At 47.8% G+C, this 22,365-nt stretch overlaps 1 protein-coding gene across 6 annotated transcripts in view; it reads right to left on the reverse strand.

Moving 5' to 3' along the window:
* Positions 1–22,365, reverse strand: part of KYAT1 (kynurenine aminotransferase 1) — a 33,955-nt gene that overhangs the window by 10,522 nt on the left and 1,068 nt on the right. Inside the window, exon 1 of one of the 6 annotated variants that reach the window (XM_078436397.2) lies at positions 21,523–21,866. The exons of 3 other annotated variants lie outside the window; for them this stretch is intronic. The gene's annotated coding sequence lies outside the window, so the exon portion shown is untranslated. Of the gene's footprint in view, positions 1–21,522; positions 21,867–22,365 lie in introns of those variants that run through there. 2 more of the 6 variants (XM_078436402.2, XM_078436399.2) reach the window with 2 other exon arrangements.

The following is a 22,365-nucleotide window of genomic DNA, read 5'->3' on the forward strand; positions in this document are numbered from 1 at the left end:
TTTATTTCTTAAAAAAAAAATTTTTTTAATGTTTACCTTTATTTTTGAGACAGAGAGAGACAGAGCATGAGCAGGGGAGAGGCAGAGAGAGAGGGAGACACAGAATCAGAAGCAGGCTCCAGGCTCTGAGCTGTCAGCACAGAGCCTGATGCGGGGCTTGAACTCATCAACTGCGAGATCATGACCCGAGCCGAAGTCGGACGCTCAACCGACTGAGCCACCCAAACACCCCTAAGTTTATTTATTTATTTTGAGAGAGAGACAGCACAAGTGGGGAAGCGACTGAGAGAGAGGAAGAGAGAGAGAATCCCAAGCAGGCTCTGCGCTGTCAGCACAGAGCCTGATGCAGGGCTCAAACTCATAAACCGTGAGATCATGACCTGAGCCAAAGTCGGATGCTTAACCGACTGAGCCACCCAGGAACCCCACAAGTGCTTTTTTGCATGATTATCTCTCACACCTACAACTCCTCCATCCCCAGCAGTCAGAGTGACTCTTTCAAAATATAAATTACCTCTAATGAAAAAAAAAAGATCCAGGGGAAGATCATGGATGGCCCCTAACATCACAGGGAGAGTCTACCCCACATTTTGTTCTGACTCTGAAAACACACACACCTCCTGCAAATTATTCCTGGGCTAAAACCAAATCTAAATCAGATCATGCCTTTGGATTATTAGAACACAAGGGACAGAAGAACATGTTAAATGACACCATGGAGAGGCAATCCACAAATGACCCTGTTTCTTCAACAAATAAAGTGCAAAGGAAAAACCTATCTCGGGCACGATAGGTTAAAGGAGACTTAAAGGTATACATTTAAAAAGTGAATGTCTTGAAAAGCAAGAAAAATATTGACAGACTCACTGCACAAGTTCAAAGCTTACTGAAAGGCTACTGGAACCAACAAAGGGTAGTACTAGCATAAGGACAGACATATAAATCAATGGAATCGAATTGAGCATCCAGAAATAAAGCTCACACATTTATGGCCAATTGCCATCTGACAAGAATGGTAAGAAAATTCAGTGAGGCCAGAACAGTCTTTCAACAAATGGTACTGGACAACTGGTTATCCACAAGCAGAAGAATGAATTTGGACCCCTACCTCACACCATACACAAAACTAACTCAAAGTGGATTATAGACCTAAATATAAGAGCCAAAACTATAAAACCCCCAGAAGAAAAGAGGAGTATATCTTTGTGATATTTTTTTTTTTTTATTTTTTAATTTTTTTTTTTTTTCAACATTTTTTATTTATTTTTGGGACAGAGAGAGACAGAGCATGAACGGGGGAGGGGCAGAGAGAGAGGGAGACACAGAATCGGAAACAGGCTCCAGGCTCCGAGCCATCAGCCCAGAGCCTGACGCGGGGCTCGAACTCACGGACCGCGAGATCGTGACCTGGCTGAAGTCGGACGCTTAACCGACTGCGCCACCCAGGCGCCCCTGTGATATTTTTTTTTAAAGGAATTTTTTAAAGTTTACTTTGAGGGAGACAGAGACAGTGCGAGTGGGGGAGGGGAGAAAGGGAGAGAGAGAATCCCAAGCAGGCTCAGCCCTGTCAGCACAGAGCCTGACTCGGGGCTCAAACCCATGAACCGTGAGATCATGACCCGAGCAGAGACAAAGAGTCAGATGCTTAACCGACTGACTCCACCCTGGTGCCCCATCTTTGTGATCTTCAGTGAGAAGACAATTTCTTAGATATAACACCAAAGACACAGGCAACAAAAGAAAAAACAGAACCAATGGATTTCATCAAAATTAAAACCTTTTGTGCCTCAAAGGATACCATCAAGAAAAGTGAAAAGACAAAAGTATGGGGGGAAAATATCTGCAAATCATAAAACTGAATTTCTCCAAAGAAGATAGATAAACGGCTAACAGGCACATGAAAAGGTGCTCAGCATCCTTAGTCACTGGGCAAAGGCCACTTTCTACTGCTAGAAGGCTGCTACAAATAACAAGGATAATTACAAGTGTTGTAAGGATACAGAAAGTTTATCAACTAGAAACTCAATGGCAAAACAAATGCTCTTTATTTAAAAAAAAAAAAAACACGTTTTTTAATGTTTATTTTTGAAAGAGAGACAGAGGGCGAGTGGGGGAGGGGCAGAGAGCGAGAGGGAGACACAGAATCCAAAGCAGGCTCCAGGCTCCGAGCTGTCAGTGCAGAGCCCGACGCGGGGCTCGAACTCACGGACTGAATTGCAAGATCGTGACCCGAGCCTCAGGATGCTCAACCGACCAAGCCGTCCAGGCACACCAGCAAAACAAGTTCCCTTTCAAGTAGGAACGAAATTCAAAGAGGTCTCTATCATCACTTCCTTCAACACCATATTGGAAGTCCTAGCTGGTGGGACAAGAAAAGGAAGTTACGTGTATAAGACCCAGAAGAAATAATACCACCACTATCTGCAAGGGCTATGGCTGACTACACACAGCGATTCAAACAAATACACGAAAGCTAAAACTAACCAAAGCTCAGCAAGGTGGCTACAGTTAAGATCAAAATGCAAAAAGAAACTGCATTGCCACCCGTCCCCCAAAACGCCGTCCCCGTCTCTCTTTGGCCCAACTGCCAGAGGGTGCATTAAATAGTCTTGGGCACCAGGAAAAAAACCAACCAACCAATCAACCACAAGAGTCAGATAATTACAAATTTTTTTTTAACGGCTCTTTATTTTTGAGAGAGCGCACGCAGGAGAAGGGCAGAGAGAGGGGGACAGAAGATTGGAAGCGGGCTCTGCGCTGACAGGCTGACAGCAGCGAGAGCCCGAGGTGCGCCTTGAACTCACGAACTGTGAGGTCATGACCTGAGCCAAACTCAGTTGCTCAGCTGACTGAGCCACCCAGGTGCCCCAGACAATTACAAATGTTTAAAGATGTTTCAAGAATTGGGGCGCCTGGGTGACCCAGTCGGTTAAGCACCTGACTCTTGATTTCGGTTCAGGTCACGATCTCATAGTTGATGAGTTTGAGCCCCACGTCGGGTTCCGTGCTGGCAGCACGAAGCCTGTTTGGGATTCTTTCTCCGCCTCTCTCTCCCGCTGTCCCGCTCAAGCTCCTGTTCTCTCTCAAAACAAAGAAATACACTTAAAAAAAGAAAGACGCTTCGAGGATGCTGAGAAACTGGAACCCTGGCACATTGCGTCTGGGAGTGTAACGTGGCAGCTGTGTCGTTTTACATTTGGCTGTTTTCCTGTGGAAACAGTTTGGCAGGGTCCTCCAAGTTTACACACAGACTCCCCGCATGACCCAGCAATTCTACTCCTAGGTGTAGACTCCGGAGAAATGAAAACTATGCCCACGCAAAGATTTGTACGTGCATTTTTATAGCAGCATTATTCATAATAGCCTAAAGCGGAAACCATCGGTCAAGCTATAGAGATAGAGTAGATCAGTGATTGCCTTGGACTGGGGGGTGGGAGTCTGAGGGTGGGAATGGGGAATGACCGCTATGGCTACTGGGTATCTCTTTGGTGCGACGGACAAATTCTAAAATTAGACTGTGGTGTGAATATACCATAAACCAGTGAACAGTACACTTTAAACGGTTGAATGATTTGGTATGCGTCTCGTTATATCTCAATAAAACTTTTTAAAAAATCACCAAGGTTTAGGGACACCTGGGTGGCTCAGTTGGTTGAGTGCCCGGCCCTTGGTTTTGGCGCAGGTCATAGTCTCGGGGTTCGTGGGCTCGAGCCCTGCGTCGGGCTCTGCCTTGTCGATACAGAGAAGACTGCTTGGGATTCTCTCTCTCTGCCCCTCCCGTGCTCACTTGAGTGCGTGCTCGTGCTCTCTCTAAATAAATAAACTAATTAATTAATTAATTAATTAACTTTAAAAAAATCACCAAGGTTTGGGGGCATCTCGCTGGTGCTGTGGGTGGAGTGTGTGACTCTTGATCTTGAGCCCCATGATCAAGTTTGAGCCCCATGCTGGGTGTAGAGATTACTTAAAAATAGGGGCGCCTGGGTGGCTCAGTCGGTTAAGCATCAGCTCAGGTCATGATCTCACAGTCTGTGAGTTCGAGCCCCGTGTGGGGCTCTGTGCTGACAGCTCAGAGCCTGGAACCTGCTTCAGGTTCTGTGTCTCCCTCCCTCTCTGCCCCTCCCCAACTTGTGCTCTGTCTCTCTCTTCTCAAAAACAAATAAACATTAAAAAAAAATTTAAAAAAATAGATAAAAATCTTTAAAAAAACAAAATAGGGGCGCCTGGGTGGCTCAGTTGGTTAAGCATCTGACTCTTGGTTTCAGCTCAGGTCATGATCTCATGCTTCGTGAGTTCAAGCCGGCCTTGGGCTCTGAGATGACAGTGCAGAGCCTGCTTGGGATTCTCTCTCCCTCTCTGCCCCTCCCCCTATTTCTCTGTCTCTCTGTCTCTCTCTCTCTCAAAAATAAATAAACTTAAAAAAAACATTTGCCGTTCATGAGTTTGAGCCCCGCGTTGGGCTCTGTGCTGACAGCTGGGAGTCTAGAGCCTGCTTTGCATTGTGTCTCCCTCTCTCTCTGCCCCTCCCCTGCTCTCACTCTCTCTCTCTCTCAAAAATAAATAAGCATTAAAAAAAAAAAAAAAAAAAAAAGGCAGTGCCCTTGTGGTGGCCACAGGAATGTCTCTCTGGCTGGCAGGAGCCTGATTGAGGGGATGGCTGTACTCAGAAATCCATCTATCATCCTTAGCACTAAGGCAGTGAAAGTTCCCAAAACATATCCGTGGGAGAAATCTGAATATGGCCTGTACGTCAGGTGACGTCACTGAATCAATGGTCAGTTTCTTTGGGGGTGATAACGAGGGCTGCTTGTGTTGGGGGGACGGATGGCATTCTTAGGAGGCACGTGAAGTATTGAGGAGTGAGGGGTCAGGACGCCTGCAACTTGCTTTCAAAAGATTCAGCAAAGACAGCCATCCACAAGGGCAGGGCAACGAGGGAGGTGTTAGCAAATGCGGTGGGCTGCGAGCGAGGTGGGAGACAGCTAGGTGGGAGGCACGGTGTGGGTGTGGCCACTGCACGGTTCTTTTGCCTTTTCTGTAGATCCGACTTTTTCGGAACAGAAAGCTGAGAGGCAAAGGGGGCAGGTGTACCAACCAGACGCGGTGCGCGGGCACCTGGGAGCGCGAGCGAGGAAAGGACTGTCAAGGTGCCACCCTCGCCCCCCAAGACAAGCGCTCAACGAAAACCCACTAAGGTGCTTATTCCCTTATGAATCTCTTAGGAGAGTTTGGTGACTGATTGAGAAAGCAGGGTTACAGGAGAAGGAAGAATGAGCTGAACTGGACCTCTCTGACCCAAAGATGTGGGGCTGAGAGCCAGAGAGAGAGAGAGAGAGAGAGAGAGAACACACTGGAAGAGTGTGGGCAGAGAATACCCCACCTCCGCTCTGGGGAAACAGAAAGAAAGAGGCTGCTTGGTTTTGAGCTAGCCACCCCAGGTTTGCCAGGTAATGGTGCCCTAGCCTCCCTTGGGACCCGGCCCCTGTCCTCTGGGAGCTGGACTAGGCTAGTTAGGACTAGTCAGTCTTCATTTCAGGCTCGAATCTGTGCCAGGCAGCAAAGGTTGGGCAGAGCACAGCGTCCTTAGCCAATGGTCCTCCGGGAGTGGGCTGTGGGACGCTGGGTGGGAATGCCACAGCGAGGCTTCATAAGACTTGTAAATATCTAGGTGCGCCTTGCTGGCTAAGTTGGTGAGGCAGCTGGCTCTAGATTTCGGCTCAAGTCATGATCTCATGGTTTGTGAGACTGAGCCCTGCATCAGGCTCTGTGCTGACAGTGTGGAGCCCGCTTGGGATTCCCTCCCTCCCTCCCTCTCTGCCTGTCCCCTAATCGCACTGTCTCTCTCTCTCTCTCTCTCTCTCTCTCTCAAAATAAATAAATAAACTTAAAATTAAAAAGACTTGCAAATATCTAGACACCCGCTGTGTCTCCCTCCACTGAGGGTTCCCAAATGTTAGGGGTGGGTCTGAGGGACAAACGTGAACGCTGGCCAGGTATTGTAGGGTATGAAGAAATCCTTCATTTGTTAGCTGTGCTAATGGTCTTGGGGATTTCTTTCTTCCCTCTTAACAGTCCTCATGCTTCAGAGATGTATCCTGAAGTATTTACGACAAAATATTTGGGATTTGCTTCAAACTAATCCCAAATGATCCAGATGGTGGAAACAGGAAACGGATGGGGGGACAGATAAAGTAAGCTGGGCCATGGATTGAGACTGGGAGGGTCGGTATATACTCTACTCTCTACTTCTGTATGGATTTAAAACGTTCCCGGGGCGCCTGGGTGGCTCAGTGGGTTGAGCATACGACTTCCGCTCGGGTCATGATCTCACGGCTTGTGAGTTTGAGCCCCGCGTCAGGCTGGCTGCCGTCAGCAGAGAACCTGCTTTGGATCCTCTGTCTCCCTCTCTCTCTCTGCTTCTCCCCCACTCGCATTCTCTCTTTCAAAAATAAATAAACATTAAAAACATTAGTAATAAAAAATAAAATGTTCCACACCCACGAGGAGGAAGTCAGAGCCACAACATGGAAAGAGGCTGGGCCCCTGATGCTCGAGGAACCATCGCTTATCTCTGGATTTAGTTGGGGCTTGAGGGGAGGGTAGATCTTGCTTAAGCTGCTGTTATTTGGGGTTCTCTTTCATTCACAGCAAGTTAGGCCTCACCTAATTTGATTGCTAAACCCTGTCAATCAATACCGTCAGCTCCAAACCACCGAGAGCACAGCCGTGATTGAAACGGTAGAGCGAGGGAATGTGCACACCACGGGGCTGTGAGGTCTCAGTGAGACGGTGTTAGAACTTATTACAGGATTTGGACTGTGGTGGAGTGATTTGGGGGAGGGTCCAGGGAAGCAGGACTTTGGTCTGGATTGGCGCTCTCAGAAGCAGGGATCACTTTACGGTTGGATATCACAAATCTTATTTGTAGGGAGGCGGGCTGGAGCGAGGCTAGCTGTCACAGGTGTAGAAGCAGCCCCCCACATGTGCTAGGAGGGGGGGCACTAGGTTTTGTGTGGCTTCGAAGACGTTCACGTTGGTCTGTGTTCAGACGTGATTACAGAATGTTCTTCCTGGATATCGATGTTCTGTGTGGTTGCCCACATTCAAGAGAACACAAATCCTATCTTTGGGTGCCAGGCCAGCTCCTGGATTCCAGAAGCTGCTTTTCTCTTCCTAAATCCTCGACCCAAGAATAAAATCCAAAGTCTTTACCGTCTACGAGAAGGCCCTGTTAAATCAGATGTGAGGCCACCTGTCTTGGGTCACGTCTTGCCCCTGTCCCTTTCACTTGTTTTCCTCCTGCGACACTTGCCATTCCTGTCTACTTGGGTCCCTGTATCCACTCTCCTTCTAGAGCGGTGTCAGAGAACTCTCCCGGTATGGGGCGAGGGTCAATACTGTGGGCTTTGCAGGACATCCCGTCTCTGTCACAGCTCCTTAGCTCTACCGTTGCAGGGAGACAGAAACCTTGGACAACACATACACCAATGAATGAGCTTGCGTCTCAGTAACACTGTATTGAAAAACCCTGGTGGCAGACCAGGTCCGGACTGTGGGCCCTCCTGGAATCTTGAACTCTCAGACTCGTCCACCCTTAGCCTCTGGCAATTTCTCAGTCACGTTTAGGTCTTCCCACCCCTGAACGGGGCCCATGCGGAGGTTTCTGTTCTGGTTAAGTTGTGCTTCTCTGGATCTGCTGGTTTTTCTAATTTGGGGGGCAGTGGTTTGCTCTGTGACCTCACTTCTCTAATGGGTCTAAGGAGAGGTGTTGGTTTTTCGGTTGGTTCAGCTTTCTGCTTGTTAGGATGGAGTGATGACGTCCCAAGCTCTTTCCGTGTGGGACTGGAAGTCGGAAGTCCAATATACCTGCCTGTTCACATAACCTCGTAACTGTCAGTATAATGCTCTAACTTCACTATAAAGGAGAAATGAAGGAAAATAATTTAGAACCCAATAGTCAGGCTTGCCCACCCTAGAAGATTCCATGAAGTAGACAGCTGCTTCACCTGCTTTTAAGAAGTTCAGTCTGACCAGTGCAGCTACTTAGCCTGTCCCTTCTAAACCCTGACCCAGCCCAGGCTCTTCCCTCACAGTCACCCAAAGCGTTTCTGAGCGCTGACCATCAGCCATCTGTCCAAAGGTGAGACACTTCCCCCTTATGTTCTTTAATCGTCAGCTGCGTCCAGAAGCTTTAATCTTCTCTGGCCGTGCCCTGGCTTAGGGGCTGAGACTACTGTAGGGACCAGACGCCGGCAGGGCCTCACCATATGAGCCGCTGGGCCCCGGGCGAGGGTGGAGGGTTGAAGTGGGATGGGGAGGCAAGAGGCTGACAAGCACTCTCTCCTTCATACATCCAACAAGTATTTCCTGACAAGCACAAAGGCATGTGTTATGGTTTGAAATGTGTCCCCTGAGAGTATGTGTTGAAGAGTCCCGAGCCCCAGTGCCTGTGAATGGAACCTTATTTGGAAATAGGATTTTCATAGAGGTGACCGATGTAGGATGAGGTCATACTGGACCTTAATCCAGTATGACTGGTGTCCTCAGAAGAAGGGAGAAGATGGGGCACCTGGGTGGCTCAGTCAGTTGAGTATCGGACTTTGGCTCGGGTCATGATTTCACGGGTTTGGGGGTTCGAGCCCTGCATCGGGCTCTCGGGTGTCAGCACAGAGCCCACTTTAGATCCTTGGTCCTCTCTCTCTGCCCCTCCCCCCTGCTCATTCTCTCTCTCTCTCTCTCTCATTCTCTCTCAAAAATAAGCAAACATTAAAAAAAATTTAAGGGGTACCTGGGTGGTTCAGTCAGTTGAGCGTCTGACTTCGGCTCAGGTCATGATCTTGTGGTTCATGAGTTCAAGCCCTGTATGGAGCTTGCTGCTGTGGGCGCGGAGCCCGCTTCGGATCTTCTGTCCCTGCCCCCCCTCCTCTACCCCGCCTCTTCCCTGCTTGCACTCTCTCTCTCAAAAATAAGTCTTGAAAAAAATTAAAAAGAAGGAGGAGAAGAAGAAGGAGGAGGAGAAGGAGGAGGAGGAGGAGGAGGAGGAGGAGGAGGAGGAGGAGGAGATAGAAGAGACACAGACACACAAGGAAAAAGCCATGTGAGAACAGAGGCAGAGATTAGGGTGAGGCATCTTCAAGCCAAGGAACAGTATGGATTGTTGGCAACACCACAAGCTAAGAGAAAAGCACAGGACAGATTCTCCTCTAGAGCCTTCAGAGAAAGTATGGCCCTGCTGACACCTTGCTTCTGGATCTCTAGTCTCCAGAACTGTGAAAGAAAAACTTTCTGTTGTGTAAAACCACTCAGCTTGGGGTACTTTGTTTCGGTAGCTTCCGGCAACTAATGCGCTGGGGCACTAGGGGGCGCCCTGGGCACCTGCCCCATAGCTGGGAGTTTGGGAGGGCTCCCCAGACAAGGGGGCATTCAAGCTGAATCCCAAAGCTGGGAAAGTGTGCCAGGCGGAGAGGATGGTGCAAAGGCCCGGGAGTGGGAGAGCGCTAGGAGATCCCAGGAGCCGAGAAGTCAGTTTGGCCAGAGTTTACTGTCTAACTTCTCAGAACTGAGTCGCTTCCCAGGGGAACCCTGCAGGAAGTATTCCCTGATCCCCGCAGCTAAGACCCAGAGCTTGCAGCAACAAAGGGTAGTGTGATTCTTACCCGAGGAGGGATATTCCACAGTGTGTCATACCAGGGGGAAGGTGCCAGCATGCTTCAGCCTCACTCGGCCCCGGGACATGAAGCCCATGGCCAGGTCTGAGTTCAGCGCTGTTCAGCGTTGGTCACAGTAGACAACTTGTGCCTGCCGCATGTTCTAGGGGGACCAACTGTCCTGCTTGCCCAGACTGAGGGGTTTCTCGGGACATGGGATCTTCAGTGCTAAAACTGGGAGCATCCTGGGCAAATGGGGAAGGCTGGTCTACTTGGATTGGCCGAATGCAGGATGGCTGCTCCTGTTCTGGGCCCAAGGTTCTGCTGACTCCTCTAGAAGGACCCTTGTCTGCTGCCTCCTGACCAAAATCTGCGGGTGTCCAGCGGGCTGATCCTCTCTCTGACACCCTTGCCCACGTCATTACACGTCTATGAATTCTGCCCTTTCTCCTAAAGTGATTACATCCAGGGGTTACCTGGGTGGCTCAGTCAGTTAAGCGTCCACCTCTTGGTTTGGGCTCAGATAGTGATCTCACAGTTCGTGAGTTCGCGCCTTTCGTTGGGCTCCACATGGTCAAAGCCTGCTTGGGATTCTCTCTGCCTTTCTCTCTCCGCCCCTCCCTGGCTCACACTCTCTTGCTCAAAATAAATAAAGAAACTTAAAAAATAAATAAATAAATAAAGTGACTACAGCTCCTTTGCCTTAAACTATGCTTTTACCGTCTCACTGGATTACAGCACTGGGAATGATATTAACACAACCAGCTCTAATCTCCTGAGTGCTTACTTTGTACCAGACTCTGTGTTAAGGACTGTAGGTCATCAGACCCTTTTCTAAAAATGTTTATTTATTTATATTTGAGAGAGAGAGAGAGAGAAAACAAGCAGGGGCGGGGCGGAGAGAGGGAGACAAAAAAGCCAAAGCAGCCTCTGTTCTGTCAGCACAGAACCCAACGTGGGGCTCGAACTCACAAACTGTGAGATGGTGACCTGAGCTGAAGTCAGAGGCTTAACCAGCTAAGCCAGCCAGGCGCTCCGATCATCAGACCCTTTTAAAGGCCCCGGAAAGAACGTGCTTTCCTCACCTCCATTAACAGGCAAAGACACTGGTAATAAACATAATATAACAACTAACGCTCATATTGAGCTTCTGGAGGTCGAAGGAGGGTCCGCACCACCCACTGCCCGGTACAGGGCAGAAGGTTACACTCACAAGGGAAAAGATCCCACCCAGCTCATGGCCCTTCCCCCTCCTCTGCCACAACCTCAGCCCCTCTCACCCTCTCTGGGCACTGCCTGCTCTGGGGAAAGGTGGTGTCTTGGGGTTCGAGGTGGCCAAGGCCCCCTGGCTTCACAGAGGGCAAGGAGAGCCTGTGCTAGATGAGGATGTACTTAACCAGTCTGGCCGCCTCGGGGCTCCAGCTGGAAACCAGGCTCCGGCTTTCACTGCAGGGGACAGTCCTGTAGGCGGTGGTGCGTGTGCCCTGGGCGAGTCCTGGGGAATGGGAGTTAGCATCACGCTGCACCCTCTGTGGTGCAGATCTGTCCTACTGCTGCCAGACCCTTTGTGCCTGCCCGGGACTGAGCCTGGAATAGTCCTCTGCGGGGAGGAGTAGAACACAGACTTTGGTATCCCGCAGATCTTGGCCGTGTGAGCTGAGGCAAGTCACTTCACCTCTCTGAATGTCAGTCTCCTTGTGGATAAAATCAATAAAAATAAGATAATTCATGGAAAGCATTTTCCTTAGTGCCCGGCACATAAAAGATGCCCAGCAAATGATAGATATTCCTAACAGAGTGGGCAGTTAATGAATGCTCACTGGGTCACTAGCGAAACTATGACATGTGGGGCTAGATGTGTGTGAATTCACTTACGTTCATTGGCAGGGCTGACTTCTCTATCAGACCTCTGCAGAAGGCATAGTGCTCAGGACCTACCATACGTTGAGGAGCCCATGAAAGTGTTTTAATTTATTTTAAATTTTAATTTATTTTATTTTATTATTTTTTAATTTTTTTAATGTTTACTTATTATTATTATTTTTGAGAGAGAGAGCTAGCATGAGCAGGGGAGGGGCTGAGAGAGAGGGAGAGAGAATCCCAAGCAGGCTCGCGCCATCAGCACAGAGCTGGACACGGGACTTGATCTCACAAACCGTGAGATCATGACCTGAACCAATGTCAAGAGCCAGCCACTTAACCGAATGAGCCACCCAGGCATCCCGAGTTTTATCTTAAAATAAGGGGGGGAAAAAAGGGAATATAATAATGATGAACGTATAATAACAAATCCAGTCTAGATGATGTTCATTCTTTATACCTCATGGTTGTAAGATACAATTTATACTTCTTTTAATGGAGAAAGGGCCCCATGAAAGTCACAATGTGACCTTGAACGTAGGTAAATTGTTTGTGGTGACTTCACGCGCAAATATGAGTGGCTGTATTTGAGCATGTGCACACATCTCTGTGTTGTCTGTGAGCATGCAGGTGTAGTGGGGGCAGTTTCCAGAAACTTGAAGGGGAGGGAGAAGGCACTGAGGGTCTGATCTGAGGCCAGGAAGGGACAGGTGGCCCTGTGGGTGGCCCTCACCCAGGAACACCACCAGGTGTTCAAAGTGGTGCCCTGGGCAAGGAGAGGGTTTGAAGGACTTGTTGTTCTGGAAGCTGCCAGCAGGGGGCGCAAGGAACCGGCACTGCCTAGACTTCCGCCTAGTTGGCCCTGGGACTCCAAACATTTGGGCAGAGGGTGACCTTTGTGCCACAGGAGGGTACTGTGGCCTCACTGCACTGAGGGGGCCCCCAGCAGGGAGCATGCTTGTCCGGGCCTACCGTGAGGTGGGCCTGCTGACCTTCCAGTCCAGAGTCCTCCCACTGACTGAGACAACCCAGGGACAGCCAGGGGCCTCATTCACAGGCACCTGGTGGCTCTGCAGGTGGCCTTTCTCAGGCCCCACTCGCCTCCAACTCCCCATGCCTCACCCCTCAACCTCTAGGAAGCCGACTGCTCTATAGCCCTGAGGTCTGTCCTAAGACCTAAGACCTTTTATTTACCGCACACTTTCTTTGTGCGAGGCAGCCTGCCAGAACCATCCGTGTTCCATCACTTTAAAATCCATGAGAAAGGTTCCATCAAGATGTTCAGGTTACATGAAAAAGGCAGGTTGATATCAAAGCTGACTACAAAGCTTCAGTAACCGGGGCGCCTGGGTGGCTCAGTCGGTTGAGCGGCCGACTTCAGCTCAGGTCACGATCTCACGGTCCGTGGGTTTGAGCCCCGCGTTGGGCTCAGGGCTGATGGCTCAGAGCCTGGAGCCTGCTTCCGATTCTGTGTCTCCCTCTCTCTCTGCCCCTCCCCTGTTCATGCTCTGTCTCTCTCTCTGTCTCAAAAATAAATAAAACGTCAAAAAAAAAATTAAAAAAAAAAAAAACAAAACAAAAAAACAACAAAGCTTCAGTAACCAAAATAGTGTGGTACTGATTCAGACATACAGACCAAATGACTAGAACAGAGAGCCCAGAAACAAACCTAAATATCTACAGCCAGTTGATTTTTTTTTAAACACACGTCTTTTTTTTTTTTTTTTTTTTTTTTTTTTTTTAAGTAATCTCTACACTCAACGTGTGGCTTGAACTGATGACCCTGAGATCGAGTCGGATGCTCTAATGGCTGAGCCAGCCAGGCACCCCTGGTCAGCTCATTTTTGACAAGGGTGACAAAACGATTCAATGGATTCAAGAAGAAACAGTCTTTGCAACAAATGTGCTACGACAGCTTGATAGCCATACACAAAAGAATGGAGTCGGACTTGAAGGGAATCAACGACCTTGACCACATTCTTGCTAGTGTCCTTTGATGCACAAGTTTCAGTTTTTATGATGTCCAAACATAGAACTACCTTACAACCTAGCAATTTCACTCCTAGGTAATACACTGAAAAGAAATGAAAATCCACACTCACACAGAAACGTGTACACGAACGTCCGCAGGAGCACTGTTGATAATTATCAAAAGGTGGAAATAATCTACGTGTCCATCAGTGGATGAACGAGTACACGGTGGTATGTCCGCACAACGGAATATTATTCAGCCATAGAAAGAAACAATAGACATACCGACTCATGCAGCAGCTTGGCTGCACTTTGAAAACATACTGAGTGAAAGAAGCCAGACATAGGAGGTGACAACAGGATATGATTCCTTTCATAGGTGACATCTAGAATAGGCAAATCCATACAGTCTGAAGGAGGTCAGTAGTAAACAGGAGACAGGAGGGAGAGATGAGGAGTGATCATTTAATGGGTAAAAAGTGCTTTTCTGGAGTAATGAGAAAGTTTGGAAACTAGAGAGGAGTGGAGGTTGCACACAACATCGTGAATACACTGAATGCCACTGACTTGTACACTTTAAAATGGTTGATTGTAGGTTATGTGAATTTCACTTTAATTTTTATAAGGTAGGGTGATAAAAAATAGCTGTTGAAGAACAATATAAGCCCATTTGCCTTTTTTATTTAAAATGTTTTTTTAATGCTAATTTATTTATTTTGAGAAAGAGAGAGCCCAGTACAAGCAGGGGAGGGGCAGAGAGGGGGAGGGAGAGAGAGAGAGAGAATCCCAAGCAAGCTCCGTGTTGCCAGCCACCCTGGGATCATGACCTGAGGTGAAATTAAGAGTCAGACACAAAAAACTCAGCCACCCAGGCGCCCCTAAAGTGTTTTCTTTCTTTACAAAAATGTATCAGTGGGGTGCCTGGCTGGCTCAGTGGATCTAACATGCGACTTTTGACATCCAGGGTCCTGAGCCCAAGCCCCACGTTGGGTGTAGAGCCTACTTTAGAAAATGCGGGCACCCTGGTGGCTCAGTCAGTTAAGTGTCTGACTCCCAAGTTTGATCCTAGGGTCATTATATCGAGCCCCGTGTCAGGCTCTGTGCTGAGTGTGGGGCCTGCTTGGGGTTCTCTCTCTCCCTCTGCCCCTCTTCCCCATTTGCAGGCTCTTTCTCTCTCAAAAAAAATTTTTTTTTGTAAAAAAAAAAAAATATATATATATATCAAGTGGGTGCCTGGGTGGCTCAGTCAGTTAAGCGTCCGACTTCGGCTCAGGTCATGATCTCATGGTTCATGGGTTTGAGCCCCACGTTGGGCTCTATGCTGACAGCTCAGAACCTGGAGCCTGCTTCGGATTCTATGTCTCCCTCTCTCTCTGTCCTTCCCCTGCTCACACTCTGTCTCTGTCTCTCTCTTTCAAAAGTAAACATTAAAAAATTTTTTTTAAAAATGTATCAAGGATAATCTTCAGGGTGGCTCTCCAAAGGAAACAGAATCACTCTCTCGAAGAGATACCCATACTCCCATGTTCATTACATTATTCACAATAGCCAAGATATGGAAACATCCTATGTGTTCACTGGATAAAGAAAATGTGGTTTATGTGGGAATGCAAGCTGGTGCAGCCACTCTGGAAAACAGTATGGCGGTTCCTCAAAAAAACTAAAAATAGAACTACCTTACTACCCAGCAATGGCACTACTAGGCATTTATCTAAGGGATACAGGTGTGCTGTTTCGAAGGGACACGTGCACCCCCATGTTTATAGCAGCACTCTCGACAATAGCCAAAGGATGGAAAGAGCCCAAATGGCCATCGATGGATGAATGGATAAAGAAGATGTGGTCTATATAGACAATGGAGTATTACTCGGCAATCAAAAAGAATGAAATCTTGCCTTTTGCAACTACGTGGATGGCACTGGAGGTATTATGCTAAGTGAAATTAGTAAGAGAAAGACAAATATCATATGACTTCACTCATATGAGGACTTTAAGAGATAAAACAGATGAACATAAGGGAAGGGAAACAAAAATAATATAAAAACAGGGAGGCGGACAAAGCATAAGAGACTCATAAGTATGGAGAACAAACAGAGGGTTACTGGAGGGGTTGTGGGAGGGCGGATGGGCTAAATGGGTAAGGGGCATTAAGGAATCTACTGCTGAAATCATTGTTGCACTATATGCTAATTTGGATGTAAATTAAAAAAATAAAATTAAAAAAATTTTTTTAAAAGATAGGAAAAAATAAAAATAAGGTATACCATTATTATAAACGCTATTCATATTCAAACATAATCTCAACATGACAAGTCATTTGCTCAGAGAGTCCACAGTATCACAGGCAGAAAGCATGAGGTACCTGAGAAAAAAGAATACAAAGGGAGTCCTGGAGGACAGCATAATTACCCCAACTACAATGAAGAAAGAATTCATTTGTTTTATATGTGGGTGTTTAACATGAGTAAGATTTGACGATGGTTAAGGGGGAGATTCCAAGGAAAAGAAACGGCCAAAGCAAAGACATGTGGCCAGGAAATTATTAAGTTTGTACAAGGAACAGCAAGAACTTTGGGCAGAGAAACGGTAGAGAGCAGTGAGAAACGGAATTACTAAGGTTGGTCATGTGTTTGCTTGTTAGAAAACACACACACATAAAGGAAGGACACAGATTACTTTCATTGTTTTCAAATGTGATTCCTAAATATCTTGTAATAAAACTAAAGCACCACACTACATCATTGTCAAAAACCCAAAACATACACACATGCAAACCCACAAGTGAGGAGATGTAGACTACTGGTTCAAATGAGTGTAATTCACTGTCCTAGTCTAAATGCAAGGAAAGAATTGAAAGCAAACGCATTCAAAATCTTTCACAGAATGCTAACAAAGGAATATCTAAAAATGGAGTTCCAGAAGCTTGTCATTTGATGTCCTGTAATGTTTTAGTGACGTGATTATCCTCAAGCATGCTATTATTATGAAACAGTAAATCTGATGTGAACTGGAAAAAAAGAGAAAGAAAATGTGGTTTCTGTATATAACGGAATGTTATCCAGCCTTAAAAAAGAAGGAAGGTCTGCCATTTGCTACAACACGAATGAATCTGGCAGGTGTGATGCCGGGTAAAATAAGCCAAAGGCAGACACTGTGTGGGGTCATTTATGTGCAGAATCTGGGTGGGAAAAAGTTGAACTGCTGGAAACAGAGTAGAATGGTGGCTGCTGGGCTAAGGGGAGCAACCCCTTAAGGGTAAGGGGCGTGGGGAGAGGCTGATGAAAGGGTATAATCTTTGCTAAAAGATGAATGAGTTCTGCGGACCTAATATATAAATGGTGACTAGAGTTGATAATCCTATATTGCCTAATTTTTTAAAGTCTATTTATTTATTTTTAAGAGCGAGCGAGAGAGAGCAAGAGGGGCAGAGAGAGAGGGATAGAGAGAATCCCAAGCAGGATCAATGCTGTCAGCGCAGAGCCCGATGCAGGGCTTGAACCCACAGACCGTGAGATCATGACCTGAGCCAAAGTCGGTCGCTCAACCGACTGAGCCACTCAGGTGCCCCCGGCACCACTGTATTGTACAATTTAAATTTGCTAGGAGAGTAGATCTTAAGACTTCTCACCAAGGCAGGGGCGGGGGGGAGAAAAAAAGAAAGATAGCTATGTAAAGTAATGGATGTATTAATTAACCTGATTGTGGGAATAACTTCACAATATATACATGTATCAAATCATCATGTATAATTTAAATGTATCACAAACTTAATAATTTTTTAATTTTAATTTTTGAGAGAGAGAGAGAGAGAGAGAGAGAGAGAGAGAGAGAATCCCAGGCAGGCTCCACACTCCACACGGAGCCTGACTTGGGGCTCGATCCCATGACCCTGGGACCTGAGCTGAAATCAAGAGTCGGACACCGTACCGACTGAGCCACCCAGGTCCCTCAAATGTATTACAGTTTTATTTGTCAATTATAACTCAATAAGTCTGGGGGGGGGCAGGGAATTACTGAGAGTAGTTTGAACAATGCTTGCTTTCTAGTTGTGTAACTTAGGATACGGAACAAGAATCTTTTCTCAGCATTGATGAGTGAACACACTCCTTTCTGAGTTTAGATCAACTTCAATTTTATCCCTTGTACTTCAATGTCATGAAGTATATCTGGGAGTTCCTTTAATGTGCCGGCATCACTTCTGGGACACCTTCATCCTTCATCAGAGCCACATGCGTCACCTATGTCGATCAATTTGCCTTCACTAAGTGTCTCTGGTTGCACATCTGGAGTTTCTGGAACAGCAATGAGCTGCTGTGTCAACATCCCCACAACGGGCTATTTCTTTTATCGCCCCATTTACACTCTGCATTTCTTTGCCGCACTGTTCGTCTTTGTTGGCCAGTTCCTTCATCTGATTATCCGGTTTTGTAGCCTGTCGTCTGGGTTTATCACTGGGAGACAGAAGTCAACACGACCCCGAGCTTTGGGGTCGGTGTGTGAACTGAATACCGTGCACCGTGACCAATCAGGGTCAGGCTTTGGAAGAAGCAATGTGATTAGTCACCGACCACCAAGCACACCCGATGTTGCCGCAGTCACGTGTGGACCGAGGGGTAGGAAGGTCTGTACTTCATGCAACTGCTCATAGTTAATAGAACATGGCAACCGAAATCTGCATCGTGTTGTTGAGACCCTGGCGTTACTTCACTGAACCGCGGCGTCTGAAACTCGTTCTGCCGTGTAAAGCAAGGACAGCTTGATCATGTATGTATTTGTGCAGAAGGCTGTTTCCAGGGACACCACTAAATTATTGATAGTGGCTTTCTCTGGGACTGGGTTTGGGGTCTTACAAACTTGTATACTTTTTTTTTTTTCTTTTTTAACAAGGCTATAAAGCTCTGGAATCAGACAGACCTTGGACTGAAGCCATTTACTAGCCGTGTGACTTTCTGCAAAGTATTAAACCTTTCTGAGAAGCGTGTCTTTTTTGCTTTTAAAGTTTATTTATTTATTTTGAGAGACAGCAAGGGAGGGGCGGAGAGAGGGGGAGAGAGAGAATCCCAAGCAGGCTCTGCACTGTCCGTGCGCAGAGCCCCCACGCAGGGTTCAAACTCACGAGCCGTGGGATCATGACCTGAGCCGAGATCAAGAGTCGGAGGCTTAACTGACTGAGCCGCTCAGGCGTACCTCCCCACACACTTCTTTTTTTCTAAGAATCATTTCTGTGTAGGAACGACGGTAGCACCTGCCTCACGGAGTTGTAGCGAGAAGCCAGTGAGAGGACACAAGAAAATCGCTTAGCGCGGTACCCGCAGAGAATCTGTGCTCCACAAATGTCGTCATTGTTATCATCAGTCCTCAACTATTAGTCCCGTAAGCATTGTAGGCAAGGCAGGCGCTATGGCAGCACTGGGGAGGCCAGCCCCGCCTGGAGGGGAGCAGAAATGCACCAGATGACCTTTAGGACGCCTTCCAGGGCTGCTCCCCCCCCCCCCCCCCCCCGGCCTCTAAGGTCTCAGGCTTCCTTGCTGCCAGGCCAGGGGCTGGGTGCCAGTGGTTAGTGCCCTCCCCCAACACAGAACTCTACCAGCTTGGGCAGATCCTGGGCCACCTCTTGGCCAGCAGGTGAATGACCCCTCGGGAAATGCCTCAGTGACGAAGTCTCTGGTGGCTGATGTCAGCCACGTGTCCCATTGGATCAGTCTTGCCAAGAAGCCCGCATTAATACCGGATCCAAAGCCCCGGTAGCTGGCCTTTGGAGTTGGCCTGAATGCAGACAGACTCTGCAGGTTCTATGTTCTCTCCTCTTCCGAGCATACAGATTGTTTGCTTTTGTTTTTTTGTTTGTAACTTTTTATTTTGGGTAGGCTCCATGCCCAACGTGAGGCTTGAACTCATGACCCTGAGATCAAGAGTCACATGCTCTACCAACCGAGCCAGCCAGGTGCCCCTAATTTGTTCTCGAATAGACGTCTGTGGCCCTGCCCTGCATGCCCCCCAGTCTGATCTCCCTGGCAGGGTCCAGTCTCAGCCGTGCCTCGTCTCTCCCTCCGTGTCCACTTGGGCCTTCCTCTGAACTCAGAGATCACCTACTCTACATCTGACCCCTGCACTTCTGTAATCTTTTTTTTTTAATTATTATTATTTTTTAATGTTTATTTATTTTTGAGAGGAGAGAGACAGAGCATGAGCGGGGGAGGGGCAGAGAGAGAGGGAGACACAGAATCCAAAGCAGGCTCCAGGCTCTGAGCTGTCAGCACAGAGCCTGATGCGGGGCTCGAACTCACAGATCGTGAGATCATGACCTGAGCCGAAGTCGGACACTTAACTGACTGAGCCACCCAGGTGCCCCAGCACTTCTGTAATCTTGAGAAAAACCTAGTAGGAAGGCACTGTCATCCCTATTTTTCCTCAAAGGAGAACAACAAAGGTCATTCAGCTGAGAGCCTACTTTGGGATTCAAATCTTGGGGTTCACAGGCTTCCAAAGTCCAAAGTCTTGCCCCAAACATCCCTCTTTTCAGGAGGTGGGTATTGCCACCTCTGTCGGCTCCCCTGGGGACCGGAGTCATGTCCTTTGGGCTTCCATACCACATGGCAGCTTGCGAGGGCAAGCAAGGGGATTTTGGCTTGGGCCCACATCACCTAAGCCCATTCTACGCAATACAGAGAGTTGGTTTTAGTGTTTCTCAAAAGGGGCACACTTAGTATTTGGGGTGAGTCAGTTCTCTACTGGGAAGATCTATCCGGTGTCTGGAAGGAAGTTTAGCATCCTCTGGGCTCAAAACGTCGGATACTCCCAGTTACTGAGAAAACAGAAATGATGGTGCCTCTGGAGAAGGGGCCTGGGGAAGGGGTACCGTGCCCAGGCAAGACCAGCCTGTTCCACGAACAATCCCAGAAAATGAAAGCTTGGACATGGATGGAGTGGTCCCAAGCTCCACTCTGGACCGTGCTCATTCCATGCCACAAGCCAGATCTCTAGGCTCAGTTTCCTTGTCTGTACAAGGGGATAGCCATAATGCAGTCATTCACAGAAAGCATTCAAGACAGGTCCTGGCCCACAGGAACCCGTCAATAAGAAGCTGTTGACACTGAAACAAATATGGTTTCCATGAAAATTTGTTAATCAAGCAGGGCAACAAAGTCTCATGCCAGAAAATGAATCTTGACTTTTCTTCCTCTTTTTTTTCTCTCTCTCTCTCTCAAATCTAAAAGCAGATAATCCCTACAAGACACATGTTTCCTGAAAACTTGTTGAGTCAACGGTTCTGACCCAAGGGAAGTGACAACTTGCCTGGAGAGATCTAACAAGCACACTGACTTACACATAGTTTTCCCTAGACTTTGGAACCGGCAAAGGAGAGAGAAATGACTTCTGAAGCCCAGAGGCAGGTTTCTGGGCCAGGGGGGCTGGTGGGTGGAGACCCTGAGTAAGATACACAGGAGGTAGCCCACTCCTTCCTCCTGGCACAGGACCCAGATCCAAAATCGAAACCTCACTCTTTGAGGTACTTTTACACATGGGAGAAAATATATATGTTTATACATTTATTTTTTTCAATTTAAAAAATTATTTTTTTTAATAAAGGAAGGGTCTTTTTTTTTTTTTTTTTTTTGAGTACTCCAACATGGGACTCAGACTCACAATCCTGAGATTAAGACTCCCATGCTCTACCGACTCAGCCAGCAAGGTGCCCCTCTATGTTTATATATATATATATATATTTTTTTTTTTTTTTTTTTTTAACGTTTTTATTTTTGAGACAGAGAGAGACAGAGCATGAACGGGGGAGGGTCAGAGAGAGGGAGACACAGAACCTGAAACAGGCTCCGGGCTCTGAGCAGTCAGCACAGGGGCCTGACGCGGGGCTCGAACTCACGGACCGCGAGATCTTGAGCTGAGCTGAAGTCGGCGCTCAAGCGACTGAGCCACCCAGGCGCCCCATATGTTTATATATTTAATGCCTGGCAAGAACATTAGAAACAGTCCTACCACTTTTACCGATGGAGAAACTAAGGCTCAGAGCAGGGAAATGACTTACCCAAAGTCAGAGTCCTAGAAAATCACAGAAGGACCCCAGCTGTAAATCCAGAGCTTACACTGCTGTCCAGTAATGAGGAAGCAGAATGACCATCTGGTAGTTCTTTCAAGGATCTGGCAGTGCCGTCTGGCAGTGGGATGTGGCCCCACATCGGCTGGGGCAGGAGTACCTCTCCCACCGTAGCTGGTGTGACTTTGCCCAGCTGGCTACAGAACTGTACAGAACCAGGGGGGGGAAGAGGAGGGGTCATGGCCAGCACTCAACCTGAGAAACCAAGCGGACTTAAGCAGCCTGGAAGACGGGAGTGCTGACGCCTTTACTCACCAGGGCAGAGTTTCTGCTACAGCAAATTGGCCGCCAATCTGGAGGCCGGCGGAATTTGGGGGATGGGGTGAGGGTGGGGTCTGTGTGGGAGGTGGGTGTGTCAGTAAAGAACTTCCTCCTTTCTACGAACTCTCCCGTGTTCCTTTGTCGCCCCCACCTGGATTATAAAATCAGGGCGTCCTCCTGTTTGGAGCTGCACCAAAGGTGAAGTGTGGAATGGAGGGTGGAAAAGCCACAGATGTGGTCCTGAGAAGGCATCTCCAGGAGCAAGGAGTGATTCGTGCAGAAGCCAGACTGAACATTTCCAACCTGTGCGGTCTCGGATCACGTGGGTCACCGCTCTGCTTGGGTCTCTAGTCTCATCGTTCCTCCTTCCGGACACCCTGCCCATCTTTCCAGTCTGGGCTCTGGCCCCCAGTGTTTCTTCTCTTCCTTCGTTCTATTCTTTTTCTACCTGCTCAGCCAGTAAACAGCCAATCAACAGTTACTGGATACTTACGGTGTGCCAGACTCCACACT

Source organism: Panthera onca, chromosome D4, assembly GCF_046562875.1.
Source record: "Panthera onca isolate mPanOnc1 chromosome D4, mPanOnc1 haplotype 2, whole genome shotgun sequence".
Taxonomy (NCBI): domain Eukaryota; kingdom Metazoa; phylum Chordata; class Mammalia; order Carnivora; family Felidae; genus Panthera; species Panthera onca.